The sequence below is a fragment of the Peromyscus leucopus genome, chromosome 6 (assembly GCF_004664715.2).
Source record: "Peromyscus leucopus breed LL Stock chromosome 6, UCI_PerLeu_2.1, whole genome shotgun sequence".
NCBI lineage: Eukaryota > Metazoa > Chordata > Mammalia > Rodentia > Cricetidae > Peromyscus > Peromyscus leucopus.
In genome coordinates this window covers 54,776,080-54,793,217 of record NC_051068.1, presented here as the reverse complement: position 1 = coordinate 54,793,217, position 17,138 = coordinate 54,776,080, and positions in this window count along the sequence as shown.

Sequence of the window (17,138 nt, the reverse complement as noted above, 5' to 3'; positions counted from 1 at the left end):
TTCATCTTACATATATATGTATGAATGAAGCCATGAGAGAAGCTGTGCCCCCTTCCTATCTGGGGTCAAGATATCTCTTTTCCCCATATCCTCCTTCATGCTTATCACTGACTCCTTTAGACTCTACAGTCTACTCATGGTGCCATCTTCCACAATAGTTCAATTTCTGTATTCACAGTCTGTAAACAATGTCAAAGTGATTTTCCCCTAAAATAATTAATCTTCTATCCACTTATTTACTCTTCAGTTGCTTTATCTCTGTTTACCAGGACTTATGTAACTCATTGCTCCTGACACTGACCATCTTGTTTATGGCATATACTAGCCTTTCTCCTTCCTTTATTCTCACTATCCACTGCTAACTTTGTGATTCTTTTAAAACTCGGCTTATGAAAATAGTTGTTTGTTATATATTGAATCATGTCCTTCCAAAGTCATGTGCAGAAATTCTACTCTCCAGTACTTCAGAATGTTATGTTATTGATCAGTGTAGTACATGTAGTGTTACTGGTTGAGGGGAGATCATTATTGTGCTATAATCCAATATGACTTTCTGTATAAAATAGGACATGTGCACAAAGGCATGCACATGCAGAGAATCCCAGGTGAGGAGATAAACAAAGAGAACATTGCATGCATATACCATAAGGACTCCACTTCCTACCTAACTGCCTCACCTGAGGCTGCCAGTGGCAAATAGAAAGGACACATTTACATCACATGTCTTCAGAGGGACTGAAGCGTAGCTAGCACTTTGGTGCTGCCAGACATAGAAGCCACTACTGAAATTCTAAGTCTTCACTGTTATGTGTAATCTAGCAGCTATGTGTGGATGTGCCATGGTGGGGAACTTCAAAATGCATGCTCACATACCCTGGACCTTGTAAATAAGTTGTAGAACTTCCTGGAATATCAACCTTGTATTCTAGAGCATCACATGATTGCAATGAATCTAGGATGACCCTTTGTCTTCTATTTCTCAAGTTTTTCTCTTACCAGACTTTACCCCTTTACACTTACTATTAGCTTCTTTCCTTCTGGTAATGTCTTCTATAGTCAATTATCTAAGTCTCTCATTTATTTGTTAATTTTAATTAATTTTAAGATGGCACATAAAATCATACCTTTTTTGGTAACATGATGTTTCAGCACATGTATTGGGTAATGTTTAAATCAAGGTAAACTTCTATTTTCACAAGCATTGACTATTTTTATGATTTAAATAATAAAGAATTTCCCCCTTTTAGTTTTTTCCTAAGGTAATATGAGATCAGACTGGTGCCATGTGTATGATAGAAAAGTGCTATGCAGTTGAGACACCATCCTAGCCCTGCAGTTTTGAGAAATACACAGTATGTGTCCCTCTCCATAACCACTGAGCTTCAGCAGGATACCAGAACTTCTGAATGCTACCTCACTTTCATCAAACTAGACTGCAAATTTAACTTTTTTTTTTTTTAAATCTTCTTTGGTTGCTCTCTCACAAATTCTGCTTCTGAGTTGATCCCACATCTTGGTTTTGCTGCTGCTTTACTTAATTGCTGTGAAGAATGGTGAGAAAAAAATCACCTAAGCCTGGATAATTTCTATTTACAGCTATTTATTTTAAGTAATAGATGGGGAGAGTAAGATTCACACATGCTATGTACACAGTCTGCTAACTTTTGACAAGTGTTTCCACCCATGTAGTCTGCACCTCTGTCGTGAGAAGAGTACTTTAAAGTATAAACCATTTCCCATGTGATACTGCTTATCCAACAATTGTCTTTTTCTGTGAGTAAACCAGTGAATCGGGTGTGTTCAGTTCCTCTGCTCAAAGAGAATGAACCTCATGCATGCCATATGCATCTATGACTTAGTCCATTATATGCTACATGATTTCATTGTTTGTATTAATATATGATTTTATTCTTATTTGTGTTATCTCCTCAATTTGATACATAATTTAAAAAGCTTCCATGACTATTCTCAGTGTATAAGCTTTCTTGGGACGTAGTCTTATCATTCACAAATGACTGGATGAAGGATTGCTGAAGAGTGGAATCAATCTGTTAAGATTTATGAAAAAAAGTCCATGTTTTATTTTTTTTAAAAAAAAAAACTTGAAGCATTTTTAAACCAACACTGGTAATAAGAATTTCATTATCACTGTTACTCATAAATATGAATATTAATTGTCTTCAATGACAGCTGTGCCATTAATCTTCTGGAAAGCACAGTGTCACTAATAAAATACAGACGTAGCATGTACCACTCCTTTTCAGGATGTCTGTACTATAAACTTGACATTAAATTTTAACCATTTAAGAAATTCCATGTGGAATATTGTAGCACATCAAACCAAAACTTAATTTGTTTGAAAATAACTTCTCACCATTTATATGGCTACAACTGTAAATATGTTCTTACAATCAGATACTCCTCTAGCTCATTTGGTATATTTTGTTGGCTTTTCCAAAGATAAGTTCAAGTACATTATTTTCAAAATATAAACAGTACACACACACACACACACACACACATATATATATATATATATATATATAAATTACCTATGTTTATTTGTGTATTGCCAACCAATCTTTTAGGCAAAATGTGTATGTGTTTCTTGAATAGCTGAATATAAGGACAACCAAGAAAAGACCTTCTTTTGGTGTGTTGATGTATTCAGGTTTAGAAGTTACAGTAAAGGGGAGGCAGTTAACACTAGTGTGCACAAATGCAAGTGTGTGCAGACGCATATTCTGATGGAGTCAGATGTTGATATTGAGGGTCTTCACAACCTTATGCTTTGAAAAAGGCTCTTTCACTAAACCTAGAGTTTGCTGATTCAGAGAATGACTGTATAGCACACCCCAGGGATCATCTCTGTCAGCTTCTTTCACTCTTGGATTACAAGCATGTGTTATCACACTCAGGTTTATGTGGGTGCTTGGGCCTCCAGCTTGTACAGGAAACACATGACCAATTTAGCTAGACCCTAGAGTCTACAAGAAAAAGACACTAATTATATAAATAGAAAGTCTTAGGATTCATTCCACAATTAGTTTCACCTTTTATTAACTCTTTTTTTTCTGCAGTTCTATGAGATGCTAATCAGATAAAATTATCATTCCAGCTCTCTCTGCATGTTAGATTCAATGGATATGTCGCCTGATATCTACAATCCTATTTTTATTATTTTACATACAATCAATGCTTTGATTTTCTGTAAATGAACTTTTTTCTGCCCCACCCCAGTCCCATCGTCCCACAGCTGCTTTTAAAATAATCACTCAGAGGATTAATATTAATTACAAACTGTTTAGTCTATGGCTCAGGCTTATTTCTAGCTAGCTACTACCTCTAAAATTAACTCATTTCTATTAATCTATATATTGCCATGTGTCCGTGGCATTACCAGTCTGCTGTCATATTGCTCATTGGGCGGTTGGATGACATCTGCCCTGACTGCCATTTTTCTCCCTGTATCTTGGCTTGGATTTCCTGACTGGCTATAACCTGTCTTGCCATAGTCCAAAGCAGCTTTTTTATTAACCAATGATAGCAATACATATTCACAGCATACAGAAAGATCATCCCACAGCAATTTTCAGATGAATATTTACTATATGTTAATAAGTTAATTGTGGGCTATAACATCTATTCTCATCTTTTCTCAGTGTTTTATTAGCATTAAAGTTTTTATGTGTCAATATTGGAAACCCAGAATGATTTTTTTCTCTGATTTATAGATATATCAGGGCTCCTGTTGAGCTCCTCAGTTCAAACATTACATAGAAGTTGCTCTTATTTATTTATTTATTTATTTATTTATTTATTTATTTATTTATTTTTGTATTCTATTGTAACAATTAAATGAGTTGGCTTGAGGTCCCTTCTAACTGCTTTATGTGTAATGACATTTTAAATTAATTTATTTTGTATTCATTTTATATACCAATCATAGTTCCCCCTCTATCTCCTCCTCACCTCCCCCAACCCATCCCCATGGACTCCTCAGAAAGGGTAAGGTCTCCCATGGGGAGTCAAAAAAGTCTGGCAAATTCAGTTGAGGCAGGATCAAGCACCTGCCCCGACAAGTCAAGACTGAGCAAGTCATCCCACCATAAAGAATGGTCTCCAAAAAGCCAGCTTATGCACCAAGGATAGATCCTAGTCCAACTGCCAGCGGTTTCACAAACAGACCCGGCTTCAAAACTGTCACCCACATGCAGAGGTCCTAATTCATTCCCATGCAGGCTCCACAGCTGACAATCTAGAGTCCATGAGCTCCCACAAGTTCAGGTCATCTGCCTCATATTGGTGGGTTTCCCGTCATAATCTTGAACCCCCCCCCTTGCTCCTATAATCCCTCTTCCCTCTCTTCAACTGGACTCATGTTGGTGCTTCAATGTGGGTCTCTGCATTTGCTTCCATCAGTTACTAGCTGAGGGATGCATGAATCGCCCTGGGAAGTGAAAAGAGATAAGATCTGGGTAAACTAGGATTGGGGGGTGGGATGGTAAAGGGAAGAACAGGAGAGAAAGAAATGTCATGTTGGTGGAGGGATGGAGTGGAAGAGCAATGAAAGAGATATCTCAATAGAGGGAGCAATTAAGGAGCTAAGGAGAAACATGACACTAGGGGAATTCCCAGGAATCCAGAAGGATTACCCCAGCTGATGGGTGATGGTTTTTTGTATGCTGTGAATATGTGTTGCTCTGACTGGTTGATAAATAAAGCCGTTTGGCCAGTGGTGAGGCAGAACAAGGTTAGGCACGATGAGAGAGAGAGAGAGAGAGAGAGAGAGAGAGAGAGAGAGAGAGAGAGAGAGAGAGAGAGAGAGGGAGGGAGGGAGGGAGGGAGGGGGGGAGGGGGGAGGGAGGGAGGGAGGGAGGGAGAGAGAGAGAGAGAGAGAGAGAGAGAGAGAGAGAGAGAGAGAGAGAGAGAGAGAGAGAGAAGGCAGAGGAGACACTGCTAGCCACTCCCAGGAGAAGCAAGATGTAAAGTACTGGTAAGCCACAAGCCACATGGCAAAGTATAGATTTGTAGAAATGGGTTAATTTAAGATATAAGAGATAGCTAGCAAGAATCCTGCCATGGCCATAGTTTAAAAATAATATAAGCCTTTGTGTGTTTATTTGAGACCAAGCAGCTATGGGACAAGGGTGGGAGAGATTCCATAGAATCAGAGAAAACTTCTGGCTACACTCAGCTAAGACCCCTAGTAATATTTGAGAGGGTGCCTGAACTGGCCTTCCCCTGTAATCTGATTGGTGACTACCCTAAGTGTCATCATAGAACATTTATCCAGTAATGACTTTTTAATGATAGCTTAATGGTTGCTACTGTGCTTCATCTATCTATCTATCTATCTATCTATCTATCTATCTATCTATCTATCTATCATCTGCCTATCTACCTATATCTGTCTATTCATCATCCATCACTTATCTAAATGATCTTTATTCTATATGATCCCCATCATAATTCTCCAATGTTTTAACCATTTCCAGGAATCTGGTGGCCAATATTAATGAAATCACTAGAAGTGTACTAGGGAGAAACTGAGTGATACATTTCAATTTACCATGTAGTCAGTTATTTTAATTGATTCATTTTGAAATATTTGGAATAATTTTGAATCCACTGGGATAATCATATGTATTTCTTCTTCCTGGTATCCCTTCTTACACACCTGTGTCTTTTATTCTTCTGCTTCAGCCTAGGTGTCCCTTTGAATTTCACATCTGTCTTCTCTTTCCTCCCTGATGAAAGTAAATTATGATATTTGTTCTTGGAGGTTGATATGTTTTAGATATCATGATAATCTGTAGCTCTACACATTTTTCTAAAATACCATGGTTTAATCCATCTTTATATGAATAAAGAATAAAACAGCATTGTGTATTTGTATACTATATTTATCCATCAAATTGTTAATGGGTTTAGAGGCTGATTTGATCACTTTCATTTTTGCGAGCAGTGCTGCAATTAATGGATGTCTCAATTAAAGGAAACAAAGAATATAATTCAAATGCTTTTTTTTAATTTGGCATTTTTTGTTGTTTATTATTGATATTACAATTAAATTACATTTCTCTCTTTGTTTTTCTCTCCAAACCCAACCATACTTCTTCCTATCCAACTTCAAATCCATGATTTCTATTTTTATTAATTGTTGTTGCATTCATATAGGTATATGTCTTGATTATACATATGCATTCCTAAATATAACCTGTTGAGTCCATATAATGTTACTTGTATATATGTTTACAGGGCTGGGTGTTTGGTCCCGAACAACCAATTAGTGAAATGTGTCAACATCGTGCATAAAATACAAAAACTGATTTTTTTCTTGCTTTTCTTGCTACACTAGTTTTATTAAATTAGGGCTTCACATGCAAGTTTAAATTTTAGCTTAATCATCTCTTTGGTATTGCATTCCGAAATATTAAGGATTAGGAAATCATCACATAAATTCAGGGGAAACCATCTCATATATAACAATACACATGAAATTTAAGTGTTAGAAAGCAAAACAATGGAAAATTAGCTTATTTACTACTTCATCTCAGTGAACATTCTGTCACTGTGACAAAATACCTGAGGGAAATCAATTTAAAGAAAGAAAGGGTTGATTTTACTAGGATTATAGTGGTTTTAGTGATCTGTCAGCTGCCTGCATTGCTCGGGGTCTGAGATGAGCCACGATGTCCTGAGGGTGACAATGACAGTACTGGAGGTTGCTTGCTTCACTGTAGCCAGGAGGCAAGCAAGAGACGACAGAAAAGACAATGAGATAAGACACACTTAGCCGCGTCCGAGCAACATGATTTCCAAGAAGCCTCCACATCTGAATAGTCCATTAAGCTGTGATTTTTATCAATGAAGGTTAGAGCTTTCATGAATCAGTTGCCTCTATTCCTCACCTTCAGCACTACTGCCATGAGACTCAAGCCTTCAATATATTCGGAAATCATTTACCACCTGAAAGCAACCTTCCTGAAAGGTTTTTGTGACTTATAAAAATCATCATTTCTAGCTGTACTTTGTCACTTTAGCCATTTATTAAAATCTGTTATTCTTATTGTAATTCTTCTACACTAAGTATCATAAGACCCAGGAAGTTTAACAAAATAGTTTCTTTGGTTGGCCACAGATACCCTATTTGGGTGAATTAAAGTCATAGAAACTTCAGTCCCAGAGTGAATATATATTTTATTCACCAATGATATATATGATTAGTAAGTAAAAAATCTGATAACATTTATTTGTCTTTTATTTATAAAGAAAACATAGTTTTCCTTGACTTATAAAATCAAGTTCATTGCCACCATCCTACACAGTATTACTTACATTTCTAGGTAATTTGAACACCCTTCTCACATTCTGCATTTTACATATTCCAAAGTACATCTCCTTGGTTTTATTAATGTTGTTTCCTCTATATCGATCGCTCTGAATTTAACATGATCTATCTTTAGCTATGCTACCTCTTTATAGCAAAGAAGGACTCTCTCACTCCTGTTAACCAATTAGAGAAACTGCTTTCATGATTCTTTTCCACCACAGTGGGTTGAGACTTCCGGTACCATTAGCTGAAATAAATCTTCCTTTAGGTTTAATCAGGTGTTATCTTTTGTCCCATGATGAGAAATGTGAACTACACACACAGGAATAAATATAATGCTACCTTTAGTAGTGAAATAGATATGTAACAATTATGTCTTCCATTAGTATTTTTGAAATGCTAAAGTTTGGTTATCTAAAAATAAGTGATTAGTTTTTGTTCTCTACTCACTTTCTTCCTCAGATTTTCAATACCTCAGAACTAATTCCATTTTGTTCACAATTTTTCAAACACCACTATAAATGACTAATTTAGAGTCTGTCACAACATCTTTATAGAAGCTATGGTAAAAATTACTTTGTGCATCTCACTGATCTCATTGGAGGTCCTGACATTTCTGCTCTCACTGCTCATTCATATAGTTAATATTAGTCTTTCAGTGCTCCAAACTATTGAGAATTCCCAGTACCCTTTTCTCTGAAGATATTGATTAATACATACGATAGAAATGAAAATTTCTTTTAGTGTAGTCTCTCTGGAGCAGAGACACTTCTTAAAATATTTTTTTAACATTTTTCATTTCATCACAATCTAATACCAACTCTGTATTAAATATTGGAAGTGAAGCCCCAAATAATGCACAGATATATCATGCTGGGTTGTCCTTGAACTTCCCATTGACTGTCAGCTCCATCACCTCAAATGCTACCTTGGGGGACCGTACTTGAGAAACACTCCACTACACATCTTCTTTAATTTTCAGTTTGCCATTTAGATGGAGAACATAGTCATCACTCTAATTTAACAACAACAAAAAATCACAATGAGAAGTGGAAGGCCAAAGAGATTAGGTATTATAGTTTGTTTTCACAGTTGATTATTGTTTATTAGAAACAATAATGTAGCAAAAAGTTTTATAGTTCCACAAAGTTAAAAAAGGATTACAGTGCATTATGCAATTCACAGTTAAATGATTTATCGTTGCAAAATACAACAGTGAGATATTTCTACAATTATTATTATATTGTATTGATTTAATATCAATTTGTGTATATCCATTAGATTGTAATGGTCTGGAAAGTAGCTTTTTTTTTCCTCAGGAAAAAGAGTTTCATTATCTTATGCAGGACATAGTTGGAAGAAAAATAATTGTGTATTCTATAGTAAGTTGGAAATAATATAAATATACTTATGTGATTTTTATTACTAAAAGAGTTTACTTAAATAAATGTAGTTGCAAACATTTTATATTTCATTACATTCTTATGAAACATTTTACAGCTGTTTTCAAAGAGCTGTTTGAACAAGGGTCTTAAAAGAGTACTCCATCTGTTTCAAGGAGAAATTTCCTTCTTGAAGGATGAGAATACACTTAACTGTGGTTAGAAGGCTAATTGTTTATAATGCAGTTAAGGATTATGCTGGCTTATTAAAATAGTAGGTATAAGTTATTCTCTCTTATTTGTGATGTTTCTTGTTACCAGCAGTTGACTCAGTGTCCATAACCCCGGTTTCACAGATCATTGCAGAAAAGGTGGTTGAAAAAACTGAAGTTTTAGGGAAAAACAAAGTTGATTGTTAGATTTTTGTTTGTTTGTTTGTTTCTTAGAAATGTCAGAGAAGTCGCACCCATGCAGTGTCATAAGTATGGCTGCTTCAACAAGACTGGGACAATGATGACACCATTAGAATTGATAAGAGGGAAGAGGAAAAGCTCCTTGGGTCTTAACCCTAGACAATGAATGACAGGCAGCTAGGGAATATAGAGAGTAAGGAAAATACATCCCACAACAGGTTGCCTAATACCAATGGTAAACCATTGAATCATATAGAAACAAGCAACATTGTGTAGACTGAGGAGGTGTCATTTAATATTTAGGAATATTTATCCATATGAATATGTTCTTACCTATATCAGTAGCTATATACCTATAATTAAAGAAACATTGATTTGAGAGAGTAAGGTAGGGTACATAGGAGGGGTTGGAGAGAGGAAAGGAAAGAGGGATGATATAATTATGTTATAATATGAAAACGTTAAAATTTATAAATTTATTCTCTTGAGACAAGATTTTTCTTTGATATAAGTGTAATTGTTAATGTCCCCCAGACAAGAAATAACAAACATGTTCTTTCCACAAAAGCATATGATAGATTGGGCCATGTGTCATCTACAATTCAGAAAGCCAAAAGCCTGAAGAGAGGGAATACCATGGTCATAAGTCTCATTTCAAAGCCATGAAAAGTGGAGATAAGGTCAAGGTTAAGTTGTGAAGAAGAGAACATGCCTTCCTCCCCAGCAGTTTGTCCAGCTCAGTGGGCTGGAATATGTCCAGATGTGTTTGAAAATGCTGAGTACATTTTGTTGAGTCCACTAACATAAGCACTAATATCTTCTGCAAAGTTCTGTACATATGTCAGAATGTATGTTTAATTTGGGTACACAAATCATCCATCATAGCAGAAAGACAAACGAACATTAACCATGTGAATTTAACTTTTCAAACCTACTAAAATGCTCATTTTTTTTTCCTGTTAGGCATCTTGTTGCTTCCACTTAAATAAGTCTGGGATCAGGTTCAGGGTTTCACATCTTAAAACTTCCAGTATAATTTAGTCGTAACTTTTATAATATATTTACTACTACTACTACTACTACTACTACTACTACTACTACTACTACTACTACTATTATCAAATTATGTGTGTGAATGTTTTGCCTGCATGTATGTCTATGTGCCACATAACATGCTTGGTGCCCAGACAGTCAAGAAGAAGGTATTGAATCACCAGACACTAGAGTTATAGACAGTTGTAAAGTACTGGGAGTCAAACCTGGCTCACTGGAAGAGCAATTCAGGCTCTTAACCACAGAGCCAATTTTGCAGCTTCTTCTTCTTCTTCTTCTTCTTCTTCTTCTTCTTCTTCTTCTTCTTCTTCTTCTTCTTCTTCTTCTTCTTCTTCTTCTTCTCCTCCTCCTCCTCCTCCTCCTCCTCCTCCTCCTCCTCCTCCTCCTCCTCCTCCTCCTCCTCCTCCTCCTCCTCCTCCTCCTTCTTCTTCTTCTTCTTCTGAGACAGGATTTGTCCATGTAGTTTTGATGCCTGTCCTGGATCTCATTCTGTAAACCAGGCTGCTCTTGAACTCACAGAGATCTGCTTGGCTCTGCCTTCTGATTGCTGAGATTAAAGGCATGCTCCACCACCATTCGGCTTCTTCATGTTTTTTGACAACCTTATAGAAGAAGAAATTTTGTTATTTTTTGTTAGTTGCCACTGTTTGCATGGGAAGTGTTAAAAATTGAATGCTGAGAAGCACTGTGGACATTTGATATACAAAGGGATCATTTTTACTTGGATTAAGAAGACTTTAACGCTGTGGAAACACAACCACAAAGGGTTACTTGTGCAGAATGAGATACTGAAAACATTTAATCCCATGCTGAATACTAATACTCAGAACAGGTGTGTATTTTTTCTAATTCTAATTACATTTTTAGAATAGTGATTTTGATTAAAGATGACAGATGAAACCACAAAAGGAAAGAGACAGAAAGAATGTTGATTAGTTGGTTCAGGATACGGCAGCTGCTGCAAATGGAAGTCCCCAACAAAGTCAGAAATGTGGTTCAGGTAATCAGACTAGTGAAGATACCAGGTAGAAACTCCAGAGTCAAATGCAAGAAAGAAGAAAATTGAAAATCCAATCAGCTTCTTTCCCTTGTCAGGTTTTTTTATTCATAGAAATGGAGATAATTTTGTTGTTGTGTTTTTATGTACAGTGTGTCTGACCTGAAAGTTAATATGCTTAGCTAACTTGAAGAATAATAGGAAGGCTTATTCAGACTTCCAACTGACATGAGAATCAGGTAAAATGATTAGTTTTGTAACTCTGTGAGACATTGTTCTGGAGAAGAGCATGTAAGATGCACAGGGCTGACCAAACCTTTGTCTTACAAATTTTGAAGACTATAGCATGCTTCATGCCCACAAAATTTGTCCACCAGCCATGCAATTGACAAAAAAAAAAAAAATACTAGATAATATGTACATCTTTGATGTCTGGTCAGAGAAACAATCAAACAAAAATCACATTTGAACTGTTTCTGAAGATGGCAGAAGAACAAACCTAGGAAGAGACAAGGATTCTAAATTGTTTACTTAGCAAGGAAACTGATTTCTTGATGCAGTGTTGGGCAGTTTGAATACTTCCTTTTGCCTAGATTCCTTGTTTGATGTAGAGCAGGGAACAAATCTACTCTATCCCACGCATTTGGTAAGAACTTCTTCTCATTATCACTTTTGTGTTCAAAGGACATTTGATGTCTGTGGCCACTTTTGAACAGTAAGGATGGATATGAAGGAATACACTATAATACTTTGAATTCACATCAATTAAGCATCACATTTCAGAAATACATACCAATTCAAATTTATTAAGTGCCATAGAGAGTACATTTTGAATGACAGAAGATAATTAGTCCCGGAAAAATTTGCCAACCTGTGATGGTAGAAATAAACAGTTATTGGAGGCTCATTTGAAATGGTATGCACCAATTTAAAACAGCTACTTTTCACCAATGCCTACCCAGAGCTTTACTATTACTGTCATTTTGCCTCAGGCTGTTAGAAATTTACAGCAGATATTTTTTATGGGTGTTCCATTTTTACTTTACTATTATAAATAATTACATTTACAGAAAAATATCTTCATTTATGCATTTTTGTTGGGTAACTTGACTGAGAACTTTCAACAAAGCATGGTGATTAATGTTGAAGGTTCCATGTGAAAGAAGTATCAGAAAAGAACCAAAGGAGCATAGCACTTATTTCTCTTCTGTAATTATGTTAGCCTAAGATTGAAACCAAATATAAGAAGAGGACTTATATATAGTTTGAGAGTAGCAAAGCATGCATAGTGAAGCCTAGGACAGCCAGGGCTATAGAGCAAGACACTGTCTCAAACCAAACCAAAAGAAAACAAAACAAAATGAACCACCACATTTATTTCAGAAAATCTTTAAGAACAGAACTAGAAAACATTTACATACAATAAATTTAAATCTATAGTGTCATTATTGTTGAGGAAGAATTTCATCATTTAATTTACAATCAGTGAAATAATAAGTACGTTAGGAAATGCTAAATATGTTCTAAGATGGAAGTGTTAAATCCTGAAATGACAGTTCTTAAACTATTCATTATTAAAATATTAATTTCTCCATAGTTTGGAAGTTTAAGAACATATCAGTATTGATCACTTTCTTTTATTAATTGACAATAATTTCTTTTCTCATACAATGCATCCCAACCACAGTCCCCTCCCTTGACTCCTCCTAACTCTCCCCATGTCCATTTTTCCCCCCAAATCCAGTTTCCTTCTGTTTCCTCTTCAGAAAAGAGCAGGTGTCCAAGAGACAACAGTCAAACAGGAGAAAAGAAGATACAATGAGACAATGGGACTCAACATTCTGTATTAAAGGGTCCTATTGCTGTGACCCTTTAATATAGTTCCTGTTGTTATGGCAACCCCCAACAATTAAAGTATTTTTGTTGCTACTCCAAAACTAATTCTGCAACTGTTATGAATCACACTGTAAATATCTAATATTCAAGATGGTCTTAAGTGGCCCCTGTGAAAGGGTTGTTTGACACCCGAATGGGTGGTGATCTACAGGTTGAGAACCACTGCAATAAGACAAGGAGAAAGCCCTTATCTCAAGGCTGGCCAAGACAACCAATAGGAGGAAAAGAGTCTCAAGAGCAGGCAAACAAGTCAGAGATACACCACTGCTACTTTTAGGAGTCCTCCATAAACACCAAGCTAACAGTCATAACATATATAATATATATGCAAAGAGCATCAGAAATACTTATGCTGGCTTCCTGAGCCCATGTTACTCTGCTTAGTTGATTTGGTGATAATTTTAGTCTCTGAGAGCCCTGCTTCATTGATTCGGTGACCCATGCTCTCCTGGCGTCCTCCATCCCCTCTGATTTCTATGGTCTTTCCTTCCCCTCTGCTTCAGTGTTCTTTGAGCTATGAGGGGAAGAACTACATGGAGACCCTCTGTCTCTCAGCATAATGTCTGGCTGTGGATCTCTGTACCTGCACTCATGTACTGCTGATATGCTGCTGGAGGACACCTCTGTGATAACAACTGGATAAGACACAAATCTATGATTATAGCAGAATATCATTAGGAATAATTTCATTCATTTTTTTTTAATTTTTGCCAGTAGTTTTATGTAGCTGGAGTTTTCTCCAGTCCTGCCCAGACCCATAGCCACTCAGACCCAAATAAACACACAGACACTTATATTATTTAGGAACTGTATGGCCATTTGCTCAAGCTTATTACTGACTAGCTCTTGCACTTAAATTAACCTATAATTCTTATTTATATTTAGCTGTGTGGCTTGGTACCCTTTCCAATTCTGCCTTCACATCTTGTTTCTCATGGTGGTGGCTGGCAGCATCTCCTGACTCAGCCTTCCACTTTCCAGCGTTCTCCTGTCTCTTTGTCCCGCCTATGCTTTCTGCCATGCTACTGGCCAATCAGCACTTTATTTATTAACCAATTAGAGCAACATGTTCACAGCATATAGATATTCACAGCAGTGTTGTGCTCTATCCTGGGTCTCTGGGAAATCTAGTCTGTGGTTCCTGGCTATCCAGGCTTGGGCTCCCTCTTATGGTATGGGCCTCAATTATCCCATTTTGATTGGTTACCCCCACAAGTTCTGCCCTACCATTGCACCAGCAAAACTTGTAGGCAAGACAGATTGCGGGTGGAGGGCTTTATGGCTATGTTGATGTCCAGGTTACCCTTTCCATAGCCTACAGAGTACCTTCTCATGCCAAAGAGACTAGAAGACAGGAGTGAGTGCTCCAAGACTACACCAGCTTGACATCTCTACATTCAATAAACTGTGGGGATGTTGTCCTCAGCAATGAGGCCCTGCTGTCCATAGCCATTGAGCAGTCTTCTGTTCTAGCATCACCCTGAGTTATTTAAGAATCTCCACAGGACCTCCTCTGCCAACAACTCAAATGAATGTAACCCAGTTCTATCACTGGAAACCTTTCCTAGCTACAAAAGATTGCCAGTTCAAACTCAGGATCCTCCATTACTAGGAGTCTTCATTAGGGTCAACCTCATAGATTTGAAGGATTTTCCACTGCTCTTGGCAACCAAACCCCTAAACAAATATCTCCAATTCCATGTGTCTTTCCCTGCACTCTTCCTCCAACACCCACCACCTGTTCCCATCCCCACCCACCACAAGTTCATCCCAAAATCCCTTACCCCCATAGCCTACCTTCTTACCCAATCTCTGTGGAGTATAGCTCCATTATCATTTATTTAACAGCTAATATCTACTGCCAAGTGAATACAAACCATATTTGTCTTTTTTGGTCTGAGTTACCTCACTCAGGAGGATTTTTTTTTTCTATTTGGATCCATATCATGATGTCCAGCCTTCTCTTGGTTCAATGAGAAAAACTCAATTGTATAAATACCATATATTTTTCCTGTTATGTTGTTGTTATTGTTGTTGGTGCTGGTGTGTGTGTGTGTGTGTGTGTGTGTGTGTGTGTGTGTGTGTGTGTGTTTTCCTTTTTTTCCTGAAGTAAGATTATTATTTCCTGTGTTTTCATGTGTGTAGCTAACCTCCTTAATCTGGTATTTTCCTTCTACCATGTTCTTCAGAGTTGAATTTTTAGAAGGTATTGTTTAAATTAGACTGTATTTTCTCTCCCACTTTAGTGATGAATATTTGGCTGGCTATAGTATTTTGGACTGACATCTGTGGTCTCTTAGATTCTGCAGCGTATCTGTCCAAGCCCTTCTGAATTATGGAGTCTTGGTTGAAAAGGTAGATGTAATTCTAATAGATCTGCCTTTCTGTTACTTGGTCTTTCTCCTTTGCAGCCTTTAATATTCTTCCTTTGCTATATATGTTTAGTGTTTTGCTTATTATGTGGCAAAGGGTCTTTCTTTTCTGGTTCAATCTAGTTGGCATTCTATATGCTTCTTTTACTGTTATAAGCATCTCCTTTATTAGGAAAATTTTCTTCCATGATTTTGTTGAAAATATTTTCTGAGCAATTGAGCTATGATTGTTCTCCTTCCTCTATTTCTATTATTCATAAGTTTGTGTTTTTTTCATTAAGTCTATGATTTCTTGGGTGTTTTATGTCAGGAGTTTTTTAGATTTAACTTTTTCTTGGGCACATTTATCTGTTTTTTTTCCACCGTAACTTCAATGCCTGAGGTTCTTTCTTCTATCTATTATATTCTATCTATTATATTCTTGCCTTTGTAATTCCTGTTTATATCAGGAAATGTTCCATTTCCATGATTCCCTCAGTTGCTGTTTTTTATTATTTCTATTTCTATTTTCAGATCTTGAACAGTTTCATTTGTTTCCTTCAACAGTTTGTTTTTGTATTCCTGTATTTCTTTGAACAATTTATTTATTTTCTTCAATTTATTGTTTGTGTTTTCCTGAATTTCTTTATGGGATTTGTGCATTTTCTCTTTAAGGACCTCGATCATCTTCATATGGTTGATTTTTATGGTCTTTTCCTAGTGTTTCAGAAATAAAAGGATATTCAAGACCTGATATGATAGGATAGCTGTGCTCTGATGGAGACATATTACCCTAGTTATTATTAATCATATTCTTATCATAGTGTCTATAGACATATGAATATGGAGTGATTATAAGTCTAGGGTCTTCTTCCTGGGTTTGTCTTTGTTGGTTGTGTGTTTTATTCCTTGGTTTCTGTTTCCCCCTGGATTTTATGGGACTTCGTTGGTTGAGTTTTCCCTATGTATCTGGCCTTCTCAGATGGTATGCTCACCATAGGAATGGTTGCTGATGTTGGAGACCATGTAGTGGAGAGCCCATAGGTGGGTGGTCTGATGGATCGACAGGAGGCATGGGCAGGGAGGAAGGGAAGCAGTCTCTGGTGTTCTACTGGAACACTGAGAGTGACCCTGATAATTGGGCCTGGGTTAACAGAGAGAGAAGGGTCTGCATATCCATGGGCAGCCTTCTCAGGCTTCTGACAGGCCTGGCATCTGGTTGAGCAGTGTGTGTCCACCCAAGTCGGGGGCTGAGACACAGTGATATGGAGGGGAAGGGAGGGCAGGGGTGATTTGTCTGTGAGAACCACAGGAGTTATGAATGGGAGTGGGGAAGCTTCAGCTTGTGTTCTTTTACAGAGCTGGGAGCAACCCTGAGAACTTGTTTTGCTATAGCAGAGAGATTGGGGCAGGACTGCAGGCAGCCTACCCGGTCTTCTGGAAGGCATGGTCTGTCAGCATTTCTTTGTATATCACTTGCAAATGTATATCCCCAGGTTTTCTGTGAATATCTGAGATACCTTTGCAAATTTGCATTTAATTTTAAGTTTATTATATATTTACATTAAATAAGGAATATTCAGAATCAGGGATTTTCAAAAATATCATGTTCTTCATATACAAGCTGTCAGTAATGTTTATGGTAAGAACTACAGCATAAGAACCGATACCATCACATAAAATAAGAATGATTTAATTGGTACATTTAAT